The 9,470-nt window shown below is 41.3% G+C and overlaps 1 pseudogene; it reads right to left on the reverse strand.

The window, feature by feature from the left end:
• Positions 1 to 470: 470 nt before the first annotated feature.
• LOC101614926 lies at positions 471 to 927 on the reverse strand (annotated as a pseudogene).
• Positions 928 to 9,470: the final 8,543 nt, after the last annotated feature.

Genomic DNA, 9,470 nt, shown 5'->3' on the forward strand with positions numbered 1-9,470 from the left:
GAAGCTCTCCTATGCAATGAGTGTAGTGATCATGAAAAAAACTACATCTCTAAGTTATCATGTTCTTCATGCAGACTTCTTACAGGTACAACTAGAAAGTACTTTCTGTCCATAATAAACATTGTATACAAGTTTTACAAATGTTTCTAGTTACATATTAATTTTAAAAACACCCATCTGTCCACACTTTTTTGTCAGAATAATCCCAAAAACTTCTGGTGAAAGGGTAAATACTGGAATTCTAGAAATGTATCATAATTAGTCCTTAAGTGAGAAAAAAATGATTAAAGAAAATGTGGACCTTTCTAAAAGGTCTTTAATAAGCTACTTTGGGAGCTCAATTCAAAACTAGATGTACTAAAACAGATGTTTCCACATAGCTCCAAAAATCTTTATAGATACAGTAATTTTGCAGAACAATCCTGGATCAGAAGTGATCCCTTGTGTCTATTATGTGTGCATGCCTCACATCAGGTGTCATAATCGGCTTTGTAATTTCCTTCTGAGTAGCGGTGATAACCACCATGGCTTCTGCCACTATAGTCTCTGGACAGTCCATATCCCCCAGGTCGACTGTCCGACCTGCCACTTCCACAGGCCTGGTCCCCGCCACCTCTACAACAGCTGCCACCTCATCCGTGGGCCCCAAAGGCACCCCTTGTGTTGCCCCAGGCAGACTTGTCTGCACCATCCATGCGCATCTGGTGCTCACCCAGGGCCTCTCCATTCATGGCTCTTGCGGCATCTGAGGCACACTCTGGGTTGGTGAACATGATGAAGTCCAAACCCCGGGTCACAGCATCTTCTGGTCCTTGACAAGAACCACCTCAGAAATAGGCCCACAGCTGCTGGGGAGGTCTTCAAGCGCCTGCGCACCAGTGGTGAAGGTGAGCTCTGCACGAGCATCTTTCCTTCTTTTCAAGACATGGCAGGTGATTGAAGTCTGGGAATTAAAAAGGAGAATGGCCAGAGAAACAGCAAGCTCCGAGGAGCAATGAGAACAGGGGGTTACCCTGCATTTTAATGCACACTTAAGACACCTAAGAAATAGAGGATCTTAGGGATTTCAGAAAATTGTGTTATAACAATGGAGCCATCTGATCTAAATCTGAACTTGTTTTACACACACACACACACACACACACACACGCAAACACACACCTCACACAAGTCGTAATATTACTATAACAACAATTAGTAGACGATAGCCTGAGGAAGACAGGACTAAAGAAGGCTCACTTTCTGAGCCATGATTCCTGTTAGGCTAATAACCAAATTATTTGCTTTTGTGAATGCTGCTCCACAACTTTCAAAACAATTTTCTTGGAAGAAATATTTTATTACCAAGTAGTTTTCCTTGATTTTTAAATTGTTGTAAAAGTAACAAATGTGCCTTCTAAACACTTTCAGCATACTTCAAATAAAATCTCATCTTGCCAAGCCACGAACTCTTTTCAGCCTCATAAGTTAGATCAGCACAGCCTAGATTCTGGGAAGCCCCACCTAGATCGACGTCACAGATTTTTTCACTACTACAGACAGCAAGCCAGCTTAAAAATGCAGCAAATATCAATCCATCCCACGGGAAAGCCTGACAGCTGAGACATGAAGAGTTTGACCCATATCCTGGACTTGGGTTACCTGATAAGTGTGCAGTCACATACCTGGGAAGCTAGGGAGGGTACAGAAAGTATATTACAAATGTCCAGTGACAGAAGAAAGCCCCGACAAACCCAAACAGTCCTGGTACTTCTTTAACCTCATTCCTTACCTTCTATTTATAGGGAAGGACTTTGATAGCTGTATGCTTATGAGCATGGCTGGTGCTTATGACCAAGAGTAAGTGACACACAGAGGGGAATGGACCATATGTACAAATGTGAAAGCAGAGGTTGCTTTACCCTAATACATTGCTTGCCTTCTCAGAGTTGATGGACTAAGAAGTTGCTTAGGTAACTTGAAAATTGTTGTGAAGACCTCTCCCTGGACCTTCCTCCTCCATAACCAGCTGTGTGATGGCAGGGACCGCTGCCTCCTTGCAGACAGAGAGCTCACGGGAGGGGGGTTATAAAAGATCAGTCATTTAATTTCCAAGCATTGAAAGAAAAGTAAAAGTCAAAAGATAAAAGAGCAAGGGCTCCTAGAACAAGGGAGGAGAGATTGAGGGAATGGAAGTTGCCTACGTACTTAATCTAGGGGTTTGCCAGTGTTCCAGAAGCAGGAAGATGAAAGTAAATCCTGAGGAAGGCCCATGGAAGAGAGCCTTGCGTGAAAGCCATGCAGGGGACTGTGAGAAATCAGTCAAATCTTTACGGCAAAGTGGATTCCGTCTGTATGTCTTTCACAACATCCTTTCATTGCCTCCACGCCACCATCGCAAGGGGTGGTGGTGGTTTTCTTCATTACTTCCTGCAGGGGCTTTGTCATTCGCGCAATCACTGGATGCCCAGCAATGCAGTGAGCTGACATGCACATGCGGTGGCGGTGTGATCAGACTGGGCTGGGACACGTGCCTGGCGTGGAGCACTGGCACTTAGGATGACTTGACAACTTAGAGAAGTGCTCTTTAGTAGAGTTTTATAGGCCCCAAATTTCTGTTTCTTAAAAGTTATATATTAATTTTCAAGCAAAGAGAGGAGGGTAGAGCATACCAGGGCCTCTAGCCATGGCAAACAAACTCAAAATGTTTATGTGCATCTGGCTTTAGGTGGGTACTGGGGAATCCAACCTGGGTTGTTAGGCTTTGCATGCAAGCACCTTAACCATTGAGCCCAAGATTTCTAAGACAGTTCTGCAAGCTGGCACACCAAAGGAGGATGCCAGCAAGCCCATCTCAAGCCATAGACATCCTCCACTTTACTAAAAAGCAAGACCTCAAACAGAAAGGTCTGTGTTGTGTTGGACAATTTCCACGGAGAACAGCTCCCCTTCTTCTAGCCAGGTCTCCCACAAGTGTTGTGTGCTCCCACGTTCCACCCTAGGATGGAGACTCCAACTGTAATGGTTTATGTTGTCTTTACCTAATTATCACAGGAAGCAATAGGCATTCTATACTTACCATGGCAAGAATTTGGAGTTTGGGCCTTTACCTAAAGCTAGTCATATGCAGGACAATACTCTGGTGATGTGGGCTGACAGCAGTGAGCCATTGCTCCCACAAGTCAACCAGTAACCATCTACGGTGCACTGTGTTGTTTTCCTATGATGTTTGAGATTACCGCATTAAATGGATTTCAATTTGGAATAATTTTTAATCTATTATGGTTTTGTCCATAAATAACCCCATAGTAAGTTAAGAAACACTCCTAGCCATGAAGAAGAACACGTTTTTATCCTACTACCTCAGCAACCTTTCTTCCTCTCTTACAGGTAATAGTTTCTGTTCCAAGAGAGAGAAATCAGAGTCTTTTGTAGGGATGATTCAAATGTCTCCTGGAGACACTGACCACCTTTCCTGGTGCTGTTTCACGCAGCACTGAAAACATGGAGCTAAGGAGAGGCAGAAAATTCTAAAATTGCTGTGGAAACGTGCAGCGGTGCACTCACCAGATCTGGGTCGCTGGCTCCAGTTACTAGGTGCTTCCTAGACATGATTACTGAACATGCCCTTGAACGTGCGCTATTCCGACACTTTCTCCTCAAAGCCTGAGTTTTGCTTCAGTTAATCTGGAGGGAATTTCTATCACTTATACCCAAGAGAACCCTGAGACAAGTGGTTATACTTCCTTTAAATTAATTTTAACATTAAATTAGAAAAAGTGCCTTGGGTAATGCTTTTCCTTCTGTCTTAAATTGGCAGCTAAGAGTTAGTTGTCAACTCAGAGGTTGCCCTAAGAACTGAAGTGTTACTACTCCATAGTCCCTTTTTCTACTTTCTGTTGTAGCAGAATAAACAGTGGGCCAACCGCCTTCAAAAATTAAGAAGAGGCAGAAAATAAATGGCTGGAAACACTAGTATTTCACATTTCTCTCTTTACTTAGCCAACTGGCCAGATTCTGCAACAGAGTTAATGTAACCCTTCACCCATTGAGCAACAGTTTTATTCTGAGGAAATAATTTGCCATTGAGAGGGTAAAATACAAGGCAGTACACATGTTTCACAGCAGAGGTTTTACAAATGAAATTTATAACAATTTAGTTTTTGTACTTTTCCTTCCAAGTATTTTTCTCATTTTTTTTCCTACACTTCTAAGCAATTGTGGGTAGAATAGTATATTTCATACTATCCTTTTTACTCAAGAAGAAAATACAATATGATATGCTATTTTTAGGTCTGGGAGATCATTCTGGTTAAAGGTGTTTGCTTACAAAGCCTTCCAGTCCGGGATCAATTCCCTAGAACCCATGGAAAACCAGATTGCTCATTTATCTAGAGTTCATTTATAATGGTAAGAGGCTCTGGCATGCCCATTCTCTCTATCTCTCTTTTAAATGCAAGAAATGATGTACAAACACACAGCATGTGGGAACATTTTGTCTGACTTCAGAGGTTAAAAAACAATGTTGCAAACTCTGTATATTGAATTTAAAATTTGAATAATTATTAAGTATGGCGGAAGACTGTCCCCTTTTCCATCGCTCCATTCCTCATCCAGCCTTATTACTGTTTGCTGACAAAATTCCAGAAGGAGTGCCGGCAGTACTAGAACATGGAAGATCCCAAAAGTCGTGGTTAATCTGAACTGGTGGTGAGTTCTTCCTTCGGATAGAGGGAAGATTGCTGAGGCTTTGCCAGAAAGATAAAAGGGGGGAATCCTATACAGGGAGAGGATTTTACTTCCGTCCCCTCCTTTCCTGCTTACTCGCAGTGAGAGGAATGCCTTCTGGAGTTGTGCCGAGGAGGAAGCACAGAGGGACTCTGAATCTCAGGGAACTTTAAGTAAGCAATGGTCTAGGGTCAACATCGCCATTAGTGCAATTATTACTTTTCTAATGTTGAATGTCTCCTAGTTGATACATTACAAGATAGCAATAGTAGCCCTATATTCATCAGACATTACTGTAGAACCAAAGGACAGAGTAATAATTAAGGCAGATGTTAAACATTAAAAAGAACTTAAGCCTTTTGCAGCACAGTATCACAAACTCTGTAAATAAATCCCAACATAAGTCAAGCCTATGCAAATAAAGTATAATAAAACTTGTAGACAGAACAAAGTAAGAATTTCATTTTACAAATGTTAAAATACACTTGGTCTGGCTTTACTTTATGCACCATTTCTCTCATGTACAACTTTAGTATTTACAGATATGATTAAAAACAGGCTAACTGAAAAGAATGTGTAATGGTCCTCGGCTGAGTACAGAAAATTAAAACAGATTTTAAAACTCTTGTATAACACTCAGGGTTTAAATCCATTGAATATGTCAGCAATTTTGTACTCTCATTGCAAGAGATAAAAGAAGCAAAGATAAAGGGATGTGCAGAATAGGAAAGTCTTTGGGGATATTAAGGCAATTAAGAGCAATATGGAAGTAATCAAAACTTGGTCGACAGACCAAATAAGACCTTATGAAATAAAAACACCAGCCAACATTTGCAAAATGTTGCATGCCTTCAGATTACATATGTCTACAAAAGAAATCAAGTATTATATGTGATGCACAGGCATGAAACATTAGCCACGGATGAAATGGAAAAGGCCTGCTTAGGCTTGAGTGTGATGAGTTTAAATCCTCATATGCAGACGCTTTTCAAACTGTAAGGGCTGAAGCAATGTTTTTAATCATTTCTTCATGAGAAATGGAATAATGCATAAGCATAAAACATGTAAAAGTCAGACAAAAGAGTTCTTCCATTGCTTGTTGTGAGCAGTCCAGTTTCATAGAACTCTGATCATCTGAAAATAGGTCATTTATTTTATTGAATTATATTTCTGAGCTAATAAGTATTAAAATATATAATGAATGGGTCCAATAAAGTAACCTAAACCATATAAAACTGCCTGAATGAGGGTACCATCTATTCATTACTAAGACCAAAACACCCACAGGAGGAGACAGTGTCCCAGAAGGAGACCTTCTGGGACAGAAAGAATAGCCACAGATGTAGCTAAACATGGATTGAAATTATCAGTCCATGTAGACCTCAGGATGAGGAGAATGCAGCCAACAGATAAGGCACAACGCACAGGGTAGGGAGATGACAGTGAGGCAGAAGGCAGGCTAATCTCTGTGTGGATTCCGTGGTGTGGTGAGGGGCAGGAAACTGATGTGTAAAATCCAGATTTCAGGGCTGCCACTATCATCTTACTGATCTACTCGTACATTTCTCTGGGCTCATTCTGCTTGTTTTTGTGGTTCTTCAAATAGGGCAGTATCCTGAAAGCATTAATCATATCCAAGGCACTTGAACTTTAAATAATAATGCTACAAAAGAGAGGAAGCATGGGTACTTCTGTGGCTAATGCGTTTCATGGCCTCTTGCATTTGCTGATCTCCTGTATTCAGGCAGACCTCCTGTGTTTCCCAGGAAGATTTGACCCTTAAAGGATAGTCTAACTGCTTTCTCCCTCCCATCCTCACAGGTTGGAATCATACTTTCATTCTTGGATTGTAAGCTTTGGAGTCAAATGCAGACTGTGTTCTCAGCAAACACAAGGCATTGTTAGTGCATTCAGTATCACACTTCCTTGAAACCCCTTAATACTTGTGAAAAAGCAGATCTGGAGCCTGATAACTATGACTGATGTTCTCACATAGGAAGTGAAGCCACCAGATGGAAGATATACTAGTAGGCCATCATTAAATTGGGCCCATGAGTTAGCAGAAAAAGCACAGGAATCTCTCAGCATCATGTGAACAAATCACCTTTCCCACTAGTTTTCAAAGTGGAAGAAAAAACCCTGAGTAATATAGGGTGTCACATCCAGAGACTATTACAGTGCCACCAAGTGCTGTTCTAGAAACAAGGGAGCAATACAGTCCTCTTTAGCGTTAAAAGATCTTTACATGCCATGGACATAGAATAGGAAAACATCTTTCAGCAGTTAATCCTGCTGAAAGACAGAACTGAAAGTGGTGCCAGCCTCTTTCGTCTTTCCGGAGATGGTGTGACAGTAAGCTACCATGAAATGAAAGAAGGAGACATTCAGAGTGCTCTTGTGGATGGAACTTTATCTCTAACATTAGAAACTGGGCTAAGTGACCTGTCCAGTCTTATCCTGATAACCGTGCAGGAGCCCTACCTCTACAGGTAAGATGAATGAATGCAAAACCATAACTGCCTCTTCTAGCACGCTCCTTTGGCGATGAGCCTCTCATCTTCCTTTCCCACATCTAAGTCTTGAAAGCTTTGGACACATTTTAAAGGTGAAGGTTAGAAAGTGAAATGCCTTTTGTTTCAATAAGCATTTGAATGAAGCAAACTAATGGGAAATGAGGCCCATAGAGTAATACAAAAGATTCGAGATTATTGTTAGGGTGAAAAAAAAAAGTGTATGTGTGCAAGGCAGGGTGGTTATACTGTGCTATTCTTAGGAATAGTTAATGTTTTCACAATAAAAATAAGAATGGTCCACTTTGCATCCATATAATCAAAACTGTAGGGAACGAGCTTCTAGGGACTATAGCACACTCGTCAAGAAGGTGGGAGGGACTGAATTCCTGGTCCAGATCTCGGATTAGAGCCCCTAAAAAGACTGGATACAGTGCAAATAGGCACACAGAAAATAGACAATATTTAACATAGCATTTGCTATGCTTTGGTACTGATGGAATGCATTTGACATTTAACACTCCAATCCTCTAAATAATGCTGTGGCATAGGTATGATTATCATCTTGCCTGTGTGATTCTGCACGTAGCCACACAACTTGTAGTGGGTGTCTAATGTTGCATGACAAATCTTCAAAATCTTTTTAACACAATAATAGCAATTCATCTCTGTAGGTCACAGCTTCTGTGAGAGTATTCAGAAAAAGCTTGGCTAAAGATTCTGAATTACATCGTTCATAAGATGTCAGGTGTCACTTGGACCCACATTGACCTGAAACTTTAGCTGGGGCCATAAGTGCCACTTAGTCATGGCTTAGGTCACAGCTGGCACCTGGGTGCTGACCATTGATTGGCAGGGTGCTCTCGTTCCCACACAGGTGGGCTTTTCACAAGGGTTCATCCTTGTTCCTATGCTATTCTGCTGGCCTACCTAAATGAAATGGTTCAGGAAGGAAACGTAGAAGTCTCAATTCTCCAATCCAGTCTCAGATGTCACGTCACCACTTCTCCCTCAAATCCCACTGACCCACAAACAAGGCACCCCTTCAGTGTGACAGGAAACCACATGGCATAGGCAAAGCTATCCCTAGATGTCAGTTTCTACATCTTTTCAGGTGGCTGGCTCTAGGGTGTCCAGTCTTTACCAAAATTCTTAGATACCAACATTCTTAGATATTTAAGTTCCATGTATAAAAATGGCATAGTGTCTTACTTAACCTACATATATCCTTCAATAAGTCTTTTCTATATTAACCATTTCTACATTACTTATAAAACCTAGCACCATGTAAACACTATGCAAACAGATGTTCTATACTCCATTGTTCAGGGGAACTGGTATGAAAAAGTTTGTACATGTTTAGTACAGACATATTTTTTCTCAATGTTTTTCATTCACAGGTGATTAAACAAAAGGATGAAAGATGAAGAGCCAGCCAGCCAGAAGGTGAGATCTGGGCTTCACACCGACTGCTCATTGCACAGCTGATCTGTGAAGGAGAAGAGAATCCACATGCCAGACTCTGTAACCCCTGCTCATGGTCGCCATCTTCAAGGCTGCCTCCAGCCTGGACAGCATGCCCTCTCATCAACCATGTGGACAAAGCCACACAGGAGTCAACACCAAGAACATAGGTAACCCTGTGTGAAATGTTGAGGATTTCACCTTTACATCTATGGACTCCTCAAAGTCCACTTCTGGTTCAGTTTAGGTTTAAAATTCCATCAGACTTCTCTCTCTAAAGCCACTTTTGTAGTAGTAAAATAACACCAAACTGGGAAAATTCCATCCTCGAGATGGGAGGGGAGAAGAACCATGAAGAAGTGGAGATAGCAGATGGAGCTGCTTCTCTGGTTGGACCAGGTCCAGAGGACAGGATGACCAGAGAAATAGGGGGAGCTGCTGTTAATCAGACCTCCAATACCTCTACAACAATCTGAAAGGAGTAAGTAAAGGGAAAAAAGACATTTTTAATCCTTAATGTTTAATTAATACTTTGAGTTGACATACAAACACTGATCTTTGGTTGGAAATATGGCTGCATTGATAAAAGAGCTTGATTAGTATGCAGGAAGACCCAGTACTATACAAACAAGGTATTGATCCCCAATACCAGATAAACTAAGTGTGCCTATAATCTACCACTGGGTAAGTACAGGCAGGAGAATCAAAAGTTCTAGGCCATCCTTATCTACATAGAGGATTAAAAAGCTTAGAATACATGAGACTTTGCCCAAAACAAAAACAGTAGCA

The sequence above is a fragment of the Jaculus jaculus genome, chromosome 12 (genome assembly GCF_020740685.1).
Source record: "Jaculus jaculus isolate mJacJac1 chromosome 12, mJacJac1.mat.Y.cur, whole genome shotgun sequence".
Lineage (NCBI taxonomy): Eukaryota > Metazoa > Chordata > Mammalia > Rodentia > Dipodidae > Jaculus > Jaculus jaculus.